At 37.5% G+C, this 20,670-nt stretch overlaps 1 long non-coding RNA gene across 1 annotated transcript in view; it reads right to left on the bottom strand.

Moving 5' to 3' along the window:
- Window positions 1-2,287: 2,287 nt before the first annotated feature.
- The window catches only part of LOC147577464 (uncharacterized), a 190,581-nt gene continuing 172,198 nt past the window's right edge, over window positions 2,288-20,670 (bottom strand). The window contains exons 2-3 of the long non-coding RNA XR_015255822.1: window positions 20,222-20,289; window positions 2,288-2,448 (exon numbers count right to left, since the gene is read on the bottom strand). This is a non-coding gene — a long non-coding RNA (uncharacterized LOC147577464). The remainder of the gene's footprint in view (window positions 2,449-20,221; window positions 20,290-20,670) is intronic.

The following is a 20,670-nucleotide window of genomic DNA, read 5'->3' on the forward strand; positions in this document are numbered from 1 at the left end:
GTAACATCGATGCGGTGTTAAACAAGAGGCATGTCTTTTCAGGATTAAGTTCTCTAAATTCCCCGACTCTTGGCATTATTTGCTCTGACTTAGGTCTTTGTGGTTCAGCTTTTAACATACTGATTAAACTCTGCTTTTCGGGTTTCTTATGAAGTTATAGCTCTTGAAATGGCCGATGGTGGCTTCCTGCTTTATTCATGATTAATGAGGTTTTTCACAACCTCTCTGTGTCTATGCTTGTTGTCCTGGCTAATCTCCTAGAAATTAGCCATCTCTCTGCTTTTCAGGGGTTGGTTGTGTGGGATGCTGATTATTTTGCCTTATGGGTCACCCCTGGTACTTGTAAGTAGAAGCGAAGGACACAGTAGATGCCACTGTTTGGGTCTAAGCATTGCTTTTTTATTATTACAATCCAAGAGATAATTTATAAAGGCTGACAGCCTTATTTTAGTTTCCCTGAAAGTTGTTTTGATTCTCTGGGCCCCAGAGCAAGCCCTTTTTAGAACAGAAACTATTTGTTTATACAGTCAGACTTTGAGGATGATTTATTATATATTCATATGAGAAAACTACAACTCAGGCAATTCAGGACTTTCAACTTATTTAAAAAAAAAAAACTTTCAACAGCAATGGGATGTTTCCAGATAAAAGCAATGTCACTTGATGAACAGCCTACTTGTTATCTATCTTTCTGTTTTTGGGAAACCAAGAGAGGTCAGCCAAGGACATCTCCAAAAAGGTACTATTATTAATGGAAATTAAATTCATTAAATGGTATACAATACACAATATGTTTTCTGCAATTGTATTCTAAAATGAAATGGAAAATAGTTCCATAACTCTGGAGCTGATATCTGATTTAAAATATGTTTTTGCACATAATTTAATTTAATCTTTGTTTTGTATGAAATTTATAAATCATCAAGAAGATATAAACAGGGATGCTGGAATTAATTTGCTTGATGAAAGATGATCCTGTTGGCTGTGCTTATGGTTTGAGAATCCCCTCAGGACTCTGACCATTTTGTTTATGTTTTTAAGTCTGTTGGGAGTATATACATGGTACATACAAGTGCGAAGGCATAAAATGTAATATAAACACCATAAATGTGATTCTATTACTCTTTTGCTGAAAATCACTTTAAGTCTCATTCAAGTCTTCATGTCTTTAAGATGTAAATTTCTTAATATTACATACAGACCCTCCATGACGAGACCCTCGGCCATGTTCTTCACTGGATCCCTGACCACTGCTTCTGAACTTCCCCTCCAAGCTACACATACATGCACACATGTGAGCATACAAACGTCCCTAACTGTGGCTGTAGGTTTACTACATAATTCTGTCTGGATTTGTCTGATGTTATCCCTATCTGATATAACTTACACTAAGCCAAAGCAACCCCGCCCGTGCATGGTCCTGCCACTAAACTTGCAAAATTAAGAGATACGAGGCAGCCCCTGTCTTGACATTTTTAGAGGAAAGACAGTTAATTTACATTGAAAAAGCATTTGCTGTTGAGTGATATATGATTGGAGAGTATAAAAAGGGTGGCTAATGTATAGCTTATTGATAATTAGAGGTAGCTTGAATTTGGGTTATAATTCAAGCATTTATGAGACATGTGATCTTCCTAGTCAAGGAAACTTCTCTCAGCTTCAGTTTCCTTGTCTAAAAAGTGGGCCCAGCTAGAATACTAGGCAATCAGGAAATCGGGTTTATTTCTCACCCACTGGATGGGTAAAGAAGAGAATTACCTGGGTGAGGGATAGGGAGAATGGGGGGACTTGGCTGGTGGTAAAAAGTGGAAAGCACTGGATGAGTCGCCTCAAGTATTTGGAGGACTTGGAGTCTGGCTGTGCACCCATGAGCATTTTGAAAAGTTCAAAGAGCAAAGGCAGACCAGAAAATGGGAGTCAGAGGCAAGGGTCAGAGACAAGTCAGGCCTTAATGGAGGGAACAATAGGGTCAGGATCACACGAAGTGGTGATGGCTAGGAACAAAGTGGAGGGGACTGTGACTTGTCCCAGATCAGCCCAGACAATAAAAATGCATTAACTCCCAGGGTGATTGTGACCATAGGCTATTAAAAGTCACGTAATTTGAAGCATTTAAAAAACCGTAAAGCTCTAACAGAGATTACTATTTTTATCTTATGGTATCATAAAGATGAAACAACTGCCAAAAAGCTTGTCAAGATTAACTCCATCAGGGAGCAACCTAACAGCTGTCCTCCCTTCTACCCAGGGGAACGTGCACTTGGCATTCACAGAAAACTTGCCTTTGCTTCTCCTCATGCGTCCGACGCTCTCTCAGACTCGGGGCACTCACCTTCTGCTTTGATCCCTCGGTGCTTCTGGTGAATCGTCCAATTCCCAACCATAAAGGTTAATGCAATAGCAGGACTTCAGGCATTTTGCATCAAGAAATCTCTCCACTCTTGCTACCTAAAGTTAAAAAATGTATTTCTGAAGGGCAAAGTTATTTTTCCCCCTACTTTATTATTTGTTGAGTCCTCTGTCCTAGTGAGCCGATGTGCTTACATTCCATTACCATAAATTCAATTGTTGGAGAATTTGTTCTCAATCTTTTTCCCCCACCTCTGGATATACAGCTACATTTAGGATAGGTTGTCATTAGAAAGTTGCTTGCTTTCCTTTTGTTGAAGAGTTCTCTGAACTTCTCACTGCCTTTTTGATTCTATTATTCCTTTTCAATAGCTTTTCATTTTCTCAAATAGTACTGGTCACTCTACTGTCCAGTGAATATTTTCCTACCAACAGATAGACATTTACCTGCCAGTCATAAAGGAACTGGTATACTGGAGATCTTTCCTTTGTGCATTAATTCACAAAATCAGTTTGTCATGGTCTTTCTTATTCAATGATCTATCCTCATTGGTCCTTGTTTCTTTCCCCTCATTCTTCAAAGCTGCACAGATTCCTGAGCAGGCAGATTATGCTGCCCCTTTCTGATAATATTAATCTGACATTCAGGGTGCTCCATTAATGTGCCTGTGGTCAGAAACACAAAGTGAAATGCTCATCTCAACCTCCTTTTTAAGAGAAGTTACTGCCCTGCACACTGTAATCACAGAACAGTGACAAGGCAGTCAGCCAAATGCATCTCCTCTGTCGAGAATGTTAAATTCTAGAATTTAATGTGGCTACAACCTACATGTTGAAGAGACCCTGGATTAGAAATGAGGCAACTTAAGTCATAATTTCTGTTCTGTATCGAAAAGTCTTTATTCATTGATCTTCTTACCACTCCTATTATTTCCCTGATCTTTTACCCTGTAAAATTAGAAGCTTGATTAATTGACCTTTAAGGATCCTGACAACTTTAGAACTCCATTTTCACAATTTCTTTTCTTCCTGTACAAATACAGTCTCCCCACAGTGGGGGAAGAAAAAAAAAACAGAGTGATTGGGGAAGTCAACAGAACAGACGTCTTAGCTGAGCTTGAAAGACAGAGTTCAACACTTCCAGATAGATGAAGGAAGAAAAGTGTTCTAAATAGCAAGTGCAAAGTCACAGAGGTAAATTAGCATGGAGTATGTGAACTTTGGGTAAATAACCAGTTTGGCACTCAAGGGGACCTCAAGCCTAGGATGGCAGCTCTAGCCTAGTGAGGTTTGTACTATCATATTACATGACTAACTTTGAATTAACATGGAATTTCTCAGTTGAAAAAAAAATGACATTAAATCACATTTACACAGAGGATAACAAGGGCCAGTGGGTTTTCCCGGCTCTCAGGAAGGAGCTTCACAGTAGACGCTCTAATTCTAGGGCCAGTAATTACCTTCAGGAGGCAAGACCAGTGAAGGGTTTCTGGAGCCTGCATGGAGTCAAGTATTAGGGGAGATAGCTCCTTAGTCTGACTGTCCATAGTGCAGCCAGAATGAAGAGCCCAAACTCAGTCCAGTTGCTGCACAAAGAGACAGAATCTAGATATGAAGCTCTGGAAAGGCAGATGGAAGGTTGGAAGTACAGCCCGAGGATAACAACAAAGATGATACCTTCTGCATGCCCAGAAATTTATGGTGATTAAATTGTCTAAGGCAGTTAAAGGGTTTAACATACTTTCTGACCCGTATCATTGAATAAATGGAAGGGTGTTTATTGTTGTTGCTTAAGGCACTGAAATTTAAACACTGAAGGCCTTAGTTGAGGTTTGGTTGGCTTCTAATGTAAAGGGGTGAGACTACACAACAACAATAAAAACAACAAAGAAATAAAACAAGCAAAGAACAAAAAATAGTAGAATGTTCCTCAAGCCCCAGGCATTTTCCTATTCTTCCCCTGCCCTCCTCTCCATGTGCGATCTCCCAGGGAGCCCTCCCTAGTGCTTTTGCACTCATTCATTATGAGATCCAGATCCTACTCCACCCCCCTGCCCTACAGTGTTTCTGGTTACAATACACTGAGTTTTACATGGTGCTGCCATGACTTTGAATTAGAAGTTCCTCTCACCTCTCACTTAGAGGATCAAGAGGTAGTTTCGTGAACTATAGTTGGATAGTACCAGCATGAAAGTCAGGATACCTGGGTTGTTTTTTGGGGTTTGCTGTTGGTGGTGGTGGTGGTTTTTTGTTTTTTGTTTTTTTTGAAGCTCTGTCATTAATAAGTTAGGTGTCCTGAGCAAGTAACTCAATCAGCCTATGCCAGAGTTTCTTATCTGAAAAAAAGAGATGTTAGATGGCATGCAAGGACTTCTCCAAATACAGCAGTATGAAACAGTGGCAGCACCTAGGGAATCTGCCCTCATTACTAAAGTTGCCAAAACGTCTCATCCCATCATCTTGGGCCTCAAACTAGCATCAGCTGCATAATACCAGATAATGAGCTCTAGCTGGAAGGAAAATGACAAAGAGGGAAGTAATACCCACAATGTTCCAAAGTCATTATTTTAGCCAACAGGAAGCTGTTCCCAATAGCCATGAGTTTGGATAAAGGACATCCAAGGAGCTAATGGCCATTTTTGGATATTCAGTAATCGGTAACTGTAGGCTATTTAATTCTCCTTGTTACAAGTCAACTTGAGCACCACACCTTTACTGGATGCCTCCCTCCCGCATGTAGGTGTCCTAGGCATGTCTTCTCTGTACTAGATATGCTAATGCTTACCAACTAGATGTGCTAATGCTTACCAAATATCCACTTTCTTTAAAACATATTCTATAACTTGGCCGATTCTAGAGTGAAAAAAATCTCCTTATTTCCACGCTAAATTTGGATTAACATGTAAACTAACATCAGGATCTATTAGTTTACACATTCCTGGTGACAGAAATTTAACTTAGGTTAAGGTTAGCTTTTCATGACAATTGCATTCTATCATTATCCACAGATAATAAGTCTTTGCCAAGAACTCCTTGCTGATGTGGTTTCAAGAAGAACTTTGCAATGGTGCTTTTCCCCGGTAGAGTCTTAACTGTCATTGTTCCATGAAGTTAATGTTGCCATGCGGCAGAGCAATAATCTGCAAAGCTATGAAAAATAAAAATCTAGGTATTTTTGCTACATTTCATGTAAGCTTTATTGACAGAAGTCTGTCTAAATGAAGTGGCATTCATGCTTAACATTTTAAGACAAAAGTATTAGCATAAGAGAACAGTCTATTGTGAAAAACAAAGCTCCAGTGAAGAAGGGGAAAGAGGACTTGCTTGAAAAAGATGGGTTAATGAGGTAGGTATGAATCAGATTTTTTTTTTTTGTCAGTCTTAAAAAGAAGATTCTCCCCAATCATATCTAAAACTGAAGAATGTTCCACTGAGATAAGAAGATTCACAAAAAAGAGTATATATATTTTATTTTATCCTTTTTCTCAAGGGAAAGAGCATAAAATGCAGCCTGAGAGATTCAAGCTAAACCTTGGGAGAAATATCATGATAGTTAACAATGATGAACACAGAAAGGGGTATGGAGGAGAGGGTTCCACTACACTTTTGTGGAGGTTTTCAAAGTAGGGGAAACCATCTGTCTAAGTGGAGTTGGACAAGTTCTCAACTTTGTTTCACATTTATAAAATAAGGGAATGTCTCAGGCTCTTCCTAAATTTGGAACCTGGTACTTCAGTCATACCAAGTGTATCTTTGGCTGCAGTTGGTGCTATTGGAATGGGGGAATTTCGGTGTTCTTGGTTACTTCAAAGGATCTCTGTCACCATCGCCCCTTTCATGGCCTATCTACCATATCTCTCCTTGGGCTGTTCACCAAGTCAATAAAACTGGAAACAGTAACAGCAAATATGATCTTTTATATCCTTATGATTAGGCCATTCGTATTTTCCAGTTCTCCAATGAAGTTGATGCCATCCCACTAATCCCTTCACTGTATTTGTGTACCTTTTATTTTCTGGTGTCTCTGGCTAAATGCACTTTCTAAAGGCATTGTGGGCTAAGGGAGAGCTATCTTCTCTGGAAATCCTTAGGCTACTTGGGTGTGTAAAGAAGACCCTGAGATCCATCCATCCTTACTTGGAGCTCTGGTCCTGCCATTAGTAAATAGCACTTCAGTATTTCAAATGACGCCCAAGGAGCTCTGAATCAGAGCTTCAGTGATTTACCTGAATCAATGTCTAGGTAAAACTTATTAAGAGTATCAAAAGAGATGGCACATAAGAAGGCATTTTGTGATAGCATAAAACCTGGTTATATAATTAACATTATTGTGAGGACCTACCTTTCTCTCTTCTTCTCTCTGTTTTGCTGGTTTCCATGGAGCTAAAGATATTGTGAATGATGAGGCAGAATGGAAACTGACCAGTGTGGCCCATTCAGACTCTTCAGGAAATGAGATTATCAGAAATTTCTTTCAATAATGTAAAAGCAGGAGTGTTGAAACAAAGGTTTTGATAAATTCATTTTATAAGGCCAGACTGGTTCTCCATGTCCAAACATAAGCATGAATTAGTTCTTTGCCCAACATTTTTTTACTGTAGTATATGTCTTCTTTCTGTCTCCTAGTAATATATAGGCCATTAAAATTAAGGAACATGACAATAAAACTACTGATTTTTGACCATTACCAAAGCAACTTGTCATTAAAGAGAACATATTGAAGCAGTAAATCAAATGAACATTGCATCATGGAGACTATAAGGTTATTAAGAAAGAGGTTTTTTTCCTAACTTTTCAATATTAGGATATTGTGCTGTGAGGTATTTCAATGTGGGGGTTAGTGAAGGAAATTGAACTTATCTAGGAAGGTTGCAATAATATTTTTTGAAAAGAAATGAATTCAACAATGAAACATTTTTAAAAATGTGATCTCCTGAAAATGCAATCTCTACTGTAGTCTTTTTCCACATTGACAATCTACTTTCTGTCCTTTCTGCATTCATAAGACCAGAGAAGTGGCAATAAATTGTGTCTCTCCCTGGTCGTGCCTGGATTCTGTGTAGAATATTTTAGACACACCTACTTTCTTCCTGATCACAGCAAAGGGTTTAAATCCATCAGCAATGTGATTCCCAGAACATATGGCTCATAGAGGAGAATAGCTTGCATTTAGCTCTGGCCAGCTGTCCAGAGCTCAACAATGTTGGTAACATATTTCAGGCCATATAAACTAGGAAATATATTTAGAAAGTGCAAGCTAAGAAATGTACACTAATCTCTACTATATTCGAAAACACAAATTGCCATTGCATTATTGCTTAGAGCAGAATTTAATTAAATTATTCCTGGTCACTAAAGATCTGACTGAACAGGAATAATATTCACCTTTTCAGACCTTGTGTAGATGGCATTCATCTGGCTAAAACCATAAAAATAAGCTTTCTGATAACTGGCAAGTTCTTCAATTGCATGTCAGATATGATTTCTGACACTGTAAAAGTTAAATGATCAAGGGAAGATCCATATGCATAAGATGGACCATCTGCATATTTGCCTCAGCTTTCAGACACTTAAGTGAAAATAAGCCTTATTTTAAGTTTCTGAGTTCATGAATAAAAAATAAGTTCGTTAACAAGGCTCCTTGGAGATGTGGCTAATTCTTGGGCTGGGGCAGGAAAAAGAAAGATGAACCTGGAGTATCTTGTAGTGCCAGAAAGAACGGGATTTAAAAATAAAAGAACAAAAGAAAAAGGAAAGGAAAAAAGATGGACATATGTCAAAAAGACACAGGAACCAACCCAACAGAGCTCCCAATGGCCAAAACTGCAACAATCTGAGCAACAAAATAAAGAACTATAGCATTGGATTAATACTCGAAGAATTAAACAAATCTCCATGTGCCCATACTAAGGGAAATAAATGACTGAATAAGAAATAAATACTGGAGAAGAGACAAATCTTCCATAGACAAGAATTCTAAGATATATACATATATATATATATATATATATATATATATATATATATATATATATAGTTCTTCCCCTCTTCAGGAGGCAGAGCTTAATTCTCCCCTGCTTGAGTGTTCATTAACTTAGTGACTCACTTCCAAAGAATAGAATATGAAAGGAAAAATAATAACTTCAGAGTAGAGAGCCATGACAAATACCACCTTAACCAAGAGATCAATGGTACCATGATTAGTGATAAATCATGTTAATAATATGTATCCAATATGGTATGATATAATGAAACGGTCCCTCACCTCCTCAGCATGTCTCCCCCAAGTCCATAATTCCAGTCTAATCATAAGGAAACATCAAACCAAACCAGAATCAAGGGGCCTTCTACAAAATATCTGACCACTATTCTTCAAAATTCTCAATAAATAAGGAACAAGGAAAGACTGAGGAACTGTCACAGATTAGAGGACAGTAAGGTGGCATTTTGGCTACATGTAATACAGTTAAAACAGAAAAAGAACATAAGTGGAAAAAATAGGTGAAATACAAATCAAGTCTGTAGTTTAATTAACAGTATTGTAACAAGATTAATTTTTTAGCTTTGACAAATGTACTCGAGTTATATAAGATGCTAACATTAGGGGAAGCTGGATGAAGGTAACATATCAAGTTTAGATTTTTAAAAATAACATATTTAAACTCAGTTTTTAACTTCACACATTTAAAAGAGAGTTAAACCCGCATTTAATGGTGTTAAAATAAATCCAACTTCACTTTCTAAGGACAGCATTGGTTCTTTCCACAGTGTTTTTTTGCTGACAGCCTCTGAGAGAGATGGGATCTCCATCTATCCATGCATTTGTCCTTGTTAAAACCTTAAATTTTTATAAAAGGTATTCATTTTCCCACTACTTTATTAAAGGAAACATGTCTATGTATTAACTAATATCATCAGATTATTCCATTCTCAAGGCTTTCCAGGAGAGATAATAACAAATTAATTATTGCTTATTTAAAATTTTGAATGAGGGGGGAGGGGCCAAGATGGTGGAAAAGCATGAAAGTTTTTTTTTGCGTCTCTCATTGCTGAAATACAGCCAGATCAACACTAAACCATCTTGCACATCTAGAAAACTGATTTGAGGATTAACACAACAATCTTCACAACCTGAACCACAGAACTTGGCAGGTATGCAGCATGGAGAGGTGAACTGGGGGAGAGAGAAGACATGGAGAGCAGGGAGCTGTTTTTGCTTGTGGAAAGAGGACAGAGACATGGGGGGAGAGTACAGGAAAAGCACCTCCCCCAAAAGCAGCTGGAGAGAAGGTGAAAAAGTGGAATCAGCTGCAGGGACTGAACAAAAAAGGGAGAAAGGATAAAGGATAGTGTTTAAATTCCATTAAGACTCTATAAATAGGGGGAGCACAGAGTCTGAGGCTCCGTAGCTTGGTACCTGGTGGTGCTCTGGTGGGAAGGGCGAATCCCCAGGAGCAGAGAGCGAGGTCTGAGGGGTCCTCGGGCCACACGGGGAGAGGCGGTTCTCCTGCTGGGAGGACATCTGGTAGAGGCTGTGCGGCCACCACACAGACAAAGGTCCCAATGGACTCTGGAGAACAACCATATTCACTGGTGTTGGAACAAGGATGTTAAGGGTGAAGCCTGGTGCCAGATGTGTGTTGTGATTTTCCATAAACCCTGAAACACTGCTGCTACAAGATCTCATGAACTTTTCCTGGGGTGGGCTAGCACCCAGCCCATTGGCATCAGTGTGGGAATTGGCATCAGTGTGGTCTTGTAAACATTCCTGGGGGTGGGCGGGCACCCGGCCATTGCTCAGTGAGACTCTCCCCCAGAGGACCTGAGCAGATCAAAACCACAGTCCTTCAGAAGTGAGAGGGTGAGAAACGCAGCCCCATTTGAGATAAAACTCAGGAGGGAGGTGCCACCTGGCACCTGATGGCTTGGTCACAGACAAGAAGCAGGGGTGGAAAGAAGCCAGAGACAAAGGAGGGATGCCTGATTGCTGGTTGTGGAAAGCACAGAGTTCCCATACTTGAGACTGGGTAGCTGGGTGACACTATTTTCACCCCTCCCACGCATGCACATACATGCCTAGACATGCCACAGCAATCCACCCCAGTAAGCTAAACAGTGCCTCTAAGTGGAGAATGGAGCCGTTACACTAAACCCCACCCAGCTCTTGAGAGCTCTTCAGAGCTCTTGCACTCTTGACAAACACAAGTCTCTCCACCTGCTTAGTTTACAGACTATAAAGTGCTTTATAGCTTGACTTCTATGGGAAACCAGATGTAATTTCAATCATACTTCATTCTGTTCGCTGGTCCTTTTATTCATTTTTTTCCTTTTTCTTTTCTTATTCTTGAATACAAAAGAGAAAAAAAACATTTTTATTTTCCATTTTTATTAAAAAGATTTTCAATTTTTTTCTACTGTATTTTTTACTTTTTTGTAGATATTTTCAATTCTATTTTACTTTCATCATTTCATTTTATTCTATTTTATTGTATCCATTTTTTCAAATTTTCAAATGTTTTCCTTTCCCCCACTTTTTTTCTTTTGTCTATTTTTTCTTTTCTTATCTTTCCCTTTTTTATCTAATCTATCAAACTTCTTTCAACAACCAGACCAAAAAACACCTAGGCTCTAGCATCCTTAATTTGATTTCTTTCTGTTATTTTTAACTTTTTAATTTTAAGGGTTTTTTTTTACTTTATTAATTCTGTTTCTTCCTTCAAAATGATGAAACTAAGGAATTCACCAAAAAAGAGCAGGAAGAAATGACAACCAGAGAATTAATCAACACAGATACAAGCAAGATGTCTGAACCAGAATTTAGAATCACGATAATAAGAATACTAGCTGGGGTTGAAAAAAGATTAGAATCCCTTTCTGCAGAGATAAAAGAAGTAAAAGCTAGTCAGGATGAAATAAAAAATGTAACTGAGCTGCAATCTCTAATAGATGCCATGACAGCAAGGATGGATGAGGCAGAGCAGCAAATCAGCGATATAGAGGACAAACCTATGGGGAATAATAAAGCAGAAAAAAAAGAGGGAGACTAAGGCAAAAGAGCATGAAATAAAAATAAGAGAAAATAAAAATAAGAGAACTTAGTGATGCATTAAAAAGGAATAACATCAGAATAACAGGGGTCCCAGAAGATGAAGAGAGAGAAATAGGGGTAGAAGGGTTATGTGAGCAAATCATAGCAGAAAACTTTCCTAACCTGGGGAAAGACACAGACATCAAAATCCAGGAAGCACAGAGGACCCCCATTAGATTCAACAAAAACTGACCATCAACAAGGCATATCATAGGCAAATTCACAAAATACTCAGGCAAGGAGAGAATCATGAAAGCAGCAAGGAGGAAAAAGTCCCTATCCTACAAGGGAAGACAGATCAGGTTTGCAGCAGACCTATCCGCAGAAACTTGGCAGGCCAGAAAGGAGTGGCAGGATATATTCAATGTGCTGAATCAGAAAAATATGCAGCCAAGAATTCTTCATCCAGCAAGGCTGTCATTCAAAATAGAAGGAGAGATAAAAAGTTTCCCAGACAAACAAAAATTAAAGGAGTTTGTGACCACTAAACCATCCCTGTAAGAAATTTTAAGGGGGACTCTCTGAGGGGAGAAAAGATGAATATATATACATACATATATCAAAAGCAGCAAAGATTAGAAAGGACCAGAGAACACCACCAGAAACTCCAACTCTACAAGCATCATAATGGCAATAAATTCATATCTTTCAGTACTCACTCTAAACATCAGTGGACTCAATGTTCCAATCAAAAGACATAGGGTAACAGAATGGATAAGAAAACAAGATCCATCTATATGCTGTTTACAAGAGACCCACTTTAGACCTAAAGACACCTTCAGATTGAGAATAAGGGGATGGAAAACCATCTATCATGCTAATGGTCAACAAAAGAAAGCCAGAGTAGCCATACTTATATCAGACAATCTAGACTTTAAAATAAAGACTGTATCAAGAGATGCAGAAGGGCATTACATCAGAATTGAGGGGTCTATCCACCAAGAAGACCTAACAATTGTAAACATGTATGCGCCAAATGTGGCAGAACCCAAATATGTAAATAAATTCATCATAAACATAAAGAAACTCATTGATAGTAATACCATAATAGTAGGAGACTTCAACACCTCACTCATAGCAATGGACAGATCATCTAATCAAAACATCAACCAGGAAACAATGGCTTTGAATGACACACTGGACCAGATGGACTTACCAGATATATTCAGAACATTTCATCCTAAAGCAGTGGAATATACATTCTTCTCTAGTGCACATGGAACGTTCTCCAGAATAGAACATATACTGGGACACAAATCAGCTCTAAGTAAGTACAAAAAGATCGAGATCATACCATGCATATTTTCAGACCACAGTGCTATGAAACTCAAAATCAACCACAAGAAAAAATTTGGAAAGGTAACAAATACTTGGAGACTGAAGAACATCCTAGTAAAGAATGAATGGGTTAACCAAGAAGTCAAAGAGGAAATTAAAAAGTATATTGAAGCCAATGAAAATGATAACACCACAGCCCAAAACCTCTGGGATGCAGCAAAGGCAGTCATAAGAGGAAAGTATATAGCAATCCAGGCCTTCCTAAAGAAGTAAGAAAGATCTCAGCTATAAAGCCTAACCTTACACCTTAAGGAGCTGGAAAAAGAATAGCAAATAAAACCCCAAACCAGCCAAAGACAGGAAATAATAAAGATAAGAGCAGAAATTAATGCTATCGAAACCAAAAAAACAGTTGAACATATCAATGAAACCAGAAGCTGGTTCTTTGAAAGAATTAACAAAATTGATAAACCACTAGCCAGTTTGATCAAAAAGAAAAAGGAAAGGATCCAAATAAACTCAAGAATGAAAGAGGAGAGATCACAATCAACACAGCAGAAATAAAAACAAGAATAAGAGAATATTATGAGCAATGATGCCATAATTATGCCAATAAAATGCCAATATTATGCCAATATTATGCCAGTAAAATGGGCAATCTGGAAGAAATGGACAAATTCCTAGAAACATATACAGTACCAAAACTGAAACAGGAAGAAATAGAAAATTTGAACAGACCCATAACCAGTAAGGAAATCGAATTAGTAATCAAAAATTTCCCAAAAAACAAGAGTCTAGGGCAAGAAAGCTTTCCAGGGGAATTCTACCAAACATTTAAGGGAGAGTTAACACCTATTCTCTTCAAGGTGTTCCAAAATATAGAAATGGAAGGAAAACTTCCAAACTCTTTCTATGAAATCATTACCTTGATTCCAATACCAGACAGAGACCCCACTAAAAAGGAGAACTATAGACCAATTTCCCCTAAAGGCTAAAGACTCCACCAAAAAACAACAACAAACTATTAGAACACATAAATGAATTTAGTAAGGTTGCAGGATATAAAAATCAATATACAAAATTGTTGCAGTTCTTTTTTTTTTAAGACAGAGAGAGAGAGGAGAGGGGCAGAAGGAGAGAAAGAGATTGTGGAGCCTGATTTGGAGCTTCATCCCATGATCCTGGGATCATGACCTGAGCCAAGAGTCTGATGCTCAACCAACTGAGCCATCCAGGCACCCCCAAAATTGTTGCATTTCTATATATTAATAATGAACTACCAGCCAAAATCAAGAGAATAATACCATTCAAAACCTCATCAAAAAGAGTAAAATACCTAGGAATAAATTTAACCAAGGAGATGAAAACTGTAAGACACTTATGAAAGAAATTAAAGGATATGGACAAATAAATGGAAAGGAATTCTGTGCTTGTGGATTGAGAATATTAATACTGTTAAAATGTCCATATCACCTAAAGTAATCTACAGGTCCAATGCAATCCCCATCAAAATTTCAATGGCATTTTTCACAGAACTGGAACAAATAATTCTAAAATTCACATGGAACCACAAAAGACCCTACCTATGTCAACCAAAGAAATCTTGAGGAAGAATTAGAAAGCTGGAAGGATCATACCCCCTGTTTTCAAACTTAAAAAGTTATATGATATGGCACAAAAACAGCCACTCAGACCAATGGAACAGAACAGACAACCCCTAAATGGACCTACAAATGAATGGCCAACTAATCTTTGACAAAGCAGGAAAGAATATCCAATGAAATAAAGACAGTCTCTTCAGCCGGTGGTACTGGGAAAACTGGACAGTGACATGCAGAAAAATGAACCTGGACCACTTTCTTACACCATACACAAAAATAAACTCAAAATGGATGAAAGAACTAAATGTAAGACAGGAAGCCATCTAAATCCTCAAGGAGAAAGCAGGCAAAAACCTCTTTGACCTTGGCTGCAGCAACTTCTTACTCAACACGTCTCCAGAGGCAAGGGAAACAAAAGCAAAAATAAACTATTGGGACCTCATCAAGATAAAAAGCTTCTGCACAGCAAAGGAAACAATCAGCAAAACTAAAAGGCAACTGACAGAATGGGAGAAGATCTTTACAAATGACGTATCAGATAAAGGGTTAACATCCAAAATCTGTAAAGAACTTATCAAACTCAACACACAGAAAACAAATAATCCAGTGAAGAAATGAGCGAAAGACATGAATAGACACTTCTCCAAAGAAGATATCCAGATGGCCAACTGATACATGAACTAATGCTCAACATCACTCATCATCAAGGAAATACAAATCAAAACGACAATAGGATAACACTCACATCTGTAGAATGGCTAACGTTAACAACTCAGGCAACAACAGATGTTGGTGAGGATGCAGAGAAAGTAGATCTCTTTTGCACTTCTGGTGGGAATGCAAACTGGTGCAGCCACTCTGGAAAACACTATGGAGGTTCCTCAAAAAATTAAGAATAGAACTACCCTTCGACCCCGCAATTGCACTACTAGGTATTTATCCAAGGGATACAGGTGTGCTGTTTCAAAGGGGCACACAGACCCCAATGTTTATAGCAGAGCTATTGACAATAGCCAAAGTATGGAAAGAGCCCAAATGTCCATCGATGGATGAATGGATAAAGAAGATGTGGTATATATATACAATGGAGTATTACTCGGCAATCAAAAAGAATGAAATCTTGCTATTTGCGACTTGCCATTTGGAGGGTATTATGCTAAGTGAAATTAGTCAGAGAAAGACAAATATCATATGACTTCACTCATCTGAAGACTGTAAGACACAAAACAGATGAACATAAGGGAAGGGAAGCAAAAATAATATAAAAACAGGGAGGGGGACAAAACATAAAAGACTCTTAAATATAGAGAACAAACAGAGGGTTGCTGGAGGGGTTGTGGGAGGGGGGATGGTCTAAATGCATAAGGGGCATTAAGGAATCTACTCCTGAAATCATTATTGTACCATATTCTAACTAACTTGGATATAAAGTAAACAATAAATAAATTAAAATGTTTCAAAAAAATAAATTAAAAATAAAAGTTTGAATGAGACAATATTTATGTATAATTGCTTGGAGGATATTCAGTATATCCATTTCTCTAGGTGCTCAAAAATCTCGATATGGAATGAACATGTTATCAGATATGCCCAATACATTTTGGGCATCATGCTGACCTCCTAGGCAATTGCCTTACATCAAATTATTCTTTGGTAAAATGTCATTAGTCTGAATTGAGACCTACACGGACCATTCCATTAAACTCATCACTGTGGTTTCTAGAATACTGTTTGAGTTATGATTTCTCACACTACATAGTATAATCCAGGTATGAGATATTTCTTAAGTATCAACAACAGGATTATGTGCTCCTCTCTTGAGAAATAGATGGCTTTTAAACTCAGACACCTTTGGGGCACCTGGGTGGCTCAGTCGGTTAAGCGTCCGACTTCAGCTCAGGTCACGATCTCACAGTCCAAGGGTTCGAGCCCCGCCGTCGAGCCCCGCCGTCGAGCCCCGGGCTGACAGCTCAGAGCCTGGAGCCCGTTTCAGATTCTGTGTCTCCCTCTCTCTCTCTGCCTCTCTACCGTTCATGCTCTGTCTCTCTCTGTCTCAAAAATAAATAAACGTTAAAAAAAAATTAAACTCAGAAACCCTTTAGATTACGGAATTGGTTCTGTTTTCATTTTTGCATTGGATGCTAGAAAACTCAAGTTAAATTCGTGACTGGCATCAAACAAGCATATTTAAAGTCAGAGCATGCATTCCAAGCACTAATCTTACTTTTGACTTTATTTTGCTTTTTTATTTTATTATTTTATTTTATATATTATTTTTAGAGAGAGTATGTGTGAGTGGGGGAAAGGAGCAGAGAGAGAGAGAGAGAGAGAGAGAGAGAGAGAATCTTAAGCAGGCTCCATGCTCAGCACAGAGCCCAACATGGGGCTTGATCTTACAACTCTGGGGTCATGACCTGAGCCAAAATCAAGAGTCAGATGCTCAACTGACTAAGGTACTCCTGACTTCATTTTAAATTACTGTACCTTTATTTTAGCATTACTTGTATTATTTTTATACTGTTGATATGTGTTCACTGTTGAGAAATGTAGGGAATACAGATAGACAATATGTAAGAAAATTAAAGATTATCCCATCACTTGGATAATGATTGGTAACATATTGCAGTATAGCATATGAACATTTAGATTTATTTTATCATGCTGTATTTTATTACCTTTATTAGGCTGCTTTGAGTTTAGTGGAGTGGTCTTTTTTTTTTTTTTTTTTTTTTTTTTTTTTTTTTTTTGCAGAAGGGGGAGGATATGACATAGGATATAAATTAATTAAAGCAAAATTAAAGAAACACTTTGAAGTCCTTGATCTTGTTTTGTTTGGGTTTGAGCTAATCACTTTTAGGTGGACTAAATTCTGTGTCCGTGTCTTCATACATGCTTTGAGAATCTTTCCATTTAGAAACACTGAGGAAAATACCTGTAGTCATCAATTTATTAATTAAGTAACACTGACAATAAAAATATTTGCCTGATGTATTATAATAAAGTCAACAAGCAATCATTGGTTCCTTAATAAACATTCTGGTACAAGAGCATTACATGTTTTTAATTAGAACTTGGAACCAATTCACCTCTTTCCTGTTAATTAAAGAATGGCAACATTCATTGGCTGATTCTTGAAATAAAAGCTTAACTTTGAGGTCTCCATAGAGTTCTGCTAGTCTCTCTAACAGGAACCTTGCTACCTGAGATATTGGAAGTAAAAATAATTTTCATATAAGGCATTGTGGTAGCATCAATGCCGTAATCATGATAATGGTAATAAAAATGATACCTTTATCTTTTAAAAATAGTCAAAAGATGCCCTAATAAGAAGAGGAAACAAAGGAAGAAAAAAAGGAAATAGATTGCATAAATAATTTTATTAGAGAAATCATGACCTTAATGTTTCTTAGCCTATGTTGTTGAAGGAGGGTGGGGAGGAGAGGAAGAGGTGAACATTTTTAAATAAAGAGGAAAATGGAGACAAGCTGGACAATTTTCATGAAGAGTTAATGAGGAAGAAAAGGATCTCATTCAAAAAGAATGTTAAAGGCATTCTAAGTCCACAAAAAATACTCATTGGTTTATGGTTATGAACTGCTGGAACCAGGAGGACATCTTTAAAACACATCTACCTTAATCTCTCTCTCTCTCTCTCTCTCTCTCTCTCTCTCTCTCTCGCCCTTTCTATCTCCCTCCTTCTCCCCCTGCCTTCCTCCCTCTTTCTCCCCCATCCTCCTTCTCTCTCCCCATCCCCTCCCTTTAATAGATAGAGAAATTGAGATTCAAAACAATAATACGGTCTACCCTAATTACACAGCTGTGTGGCTAAGATAAGGGTAAAAATCTACACTTATTGATTACTAGCTCAATTTTCCTTTTACTTTACTGGGCAGGGACAAGATATATATTTTATATATATATTTATATATATTATATATATTTATTTATATTTATTATTTATTATATATATAAATATATATAAAAAATATAAAATATATATAAATTTATATATATATTTATGTATATAAAAAATATATATATATATATGGCAATGTCATGACATAGTCAACTCAAACATAAACCGTGGTTAATAAAAGCTCTACTGCTGAAATTAGGTAGCTCAAGGGCCAACCTTATTGATGTGTGTCTACAGTGGGGCTGTGCAGTTAAAGATTTAAGTAATTATGTCTATTTCTGTCTTGTTAACTTGTACATACAAAGGCTGAATACATATCATCTATAATAATCTACTAGATTATGGTTGAATTTCTACCCTGGCTTGAGGCTTTGGTCAGCCCTTTGATGTTAGAGAAACTATGACTCCTGATCCCTTTGCCTTCTTGGACCTCTTTCCTATTCCTCACACCAGCCCTCAACCCTAGATCACCCCTGCCCTAGAAAACAGCTAGAGAAAGTCACACACTGAGTAAACTTCATCTTCTAGCCTCTTAGCCCTTAATAGATTCAGACAGTGGCTCCTAATTAATGCTCAAAAATTCTTTTTACCCTTCATTAACACTATGGAAAATTCCACATTGTAGTTGTTGCCCAGTTTTTCTTTTGTCCTATGTCTAGTTCCATCTTCAGAGCAGAGAACCCCATTTATTATGTCACTGTGAAGCTTGAGGCCATTTTTTTCTTTTTCTCTTCCAGAAAATATCTATGTATATATTTTGGGCACATTCCTATGTACTTTTACACACTCATCCTCTTTCCTAAATTAACTCCTACATCTGCTTCCTCCTGGTCCTATTCCCTCTCTCCATTTCCAAACCTCCCACTAGCCCACCTCTGCAGATTTTTCTCCGCCAGTAATTCCTTATATCTGGTTTGCTCAAAATTTTTCTTTGTTGGCTTCTTATCCTCAAAAATATTCAGGTTTCCATCCTCTTGAGGAACGCATCCTTGAGCTTTCTGCTCACTTCGGTGGCTCTGGCCCTTGGCAAGTGCATTAACTCTCAATGGTTGAGGTACTGCTGTTGTTCAAATCGTTTGCTGACCTTTTTCTCCAACCTGTACCTTTCTCATAAACCACAGCTAATGTTTATTGAATTCTATTCAAGGTCGTTCCAATTTACTTTGGTCAGTTTAAGAAAAGTTGATTTCACATTTGTTACCACCTTTCCTTTTTCTTTTTCTGACTTGTTACAGCTTGATTTCATTTTTTTTGGCTCACCGACCTCCTTTTTATTCAAAACTACAGTACTCCTATAATACTTTCCTCATATACATGTGGCTCAAACTGGCATCTCCAATATAGTAGATACCATTCTTATATTTTTCTTCGGCACCACATACCAAGTATATAACCCTCCGTGCCTATGGAATTAATGGACTTGTTTCCTACTCAGATTCTTCTCCAGCAGCTGGTGGTCAGGTAACTGCCTGGCTAGGCCCTTATTTCCTTTCATCCCAATGATCACAATGGCCTTCACACAAGATTCGCAGCTAGTGGGTTCAGAACAAAGATTAAGTGTTACTTTTGTACGTTATATCTTACACAGCTGATGCCAAAACATTTTTGATAAAATTCAACACCCACTACTGCTTAAAACCTTTAGTTTCCTGGGACCAGGTGGATAATTCTCTAACTTGATGAAGGACTTTCATTGTAAACAGTCAATATTACTTTTAATTGTGAAATTCTAAAGTATTTCCATTAAAATACAGAATAAGCAGAGAATGTTGGCCATTACCGATATTATTACCTAATGCTATGATGGAATTTAAGAGATACATATTTTGGAAAAAAGGAGCCAAATATATCTTAATCTGAAGAAGATATGATTGTTGCCTACTTAGGCAACTTAAGGGAATCAGATAAAAAAAAAGTATTAGAACTAATAAGAGAGCTCACCAAGGTTACAGGTTATAAAGTAAATACCCAAAAGAACATTGCACTTACCCTGGTAGGAAGATGAATGTATTCAGAGGGGTGATGGGTTGAATTTGCTGACATTCTAAGCATTAATCCTGCAGAAAGAGTCAAGATAGCTTTCAATTAATAGAAAGGTGAGGGTGGGGGCAGCAGCCAAACTATATGCAATCAAAACCTCATACTTCAGCCTATAGTAGATGCACAATAAATATGCTTTGAATAAATGCCGTGTACTTTCACGATAATCAAGATCATTTAGAGTGACAGATTTATAGTATTATGAAACAGTTGCTTATTACCAACGGGTTCAAAAGCCAAGTCCCAATTAGAGAATATTTATTCCACATGAACTACAAAAAGCCAAAGGATATTCTGAATCAGGCTTATGTTAGTTTGACTTCAAGAGAAATTAATTTTTTTAATTATTACTTACTCATGTTACTTCAAAAAGCATTTAAGGCAGCAGAAATCTGTAT

This window comes from Puma concolor, chromosome C2 (genome assembly GCF_028749965.1).
Source record: "Puma concolor isolate L17-30 chromosome C2, mPumCon1.1.hap2, whole genome shotgun sequence".
In the NCBI taxonomy this organism is placed as follows: Eukaryota; Metazoa; Chordata; class Mammalia; order Carnivora; family Felidae; genus Puma; species Puma concolor.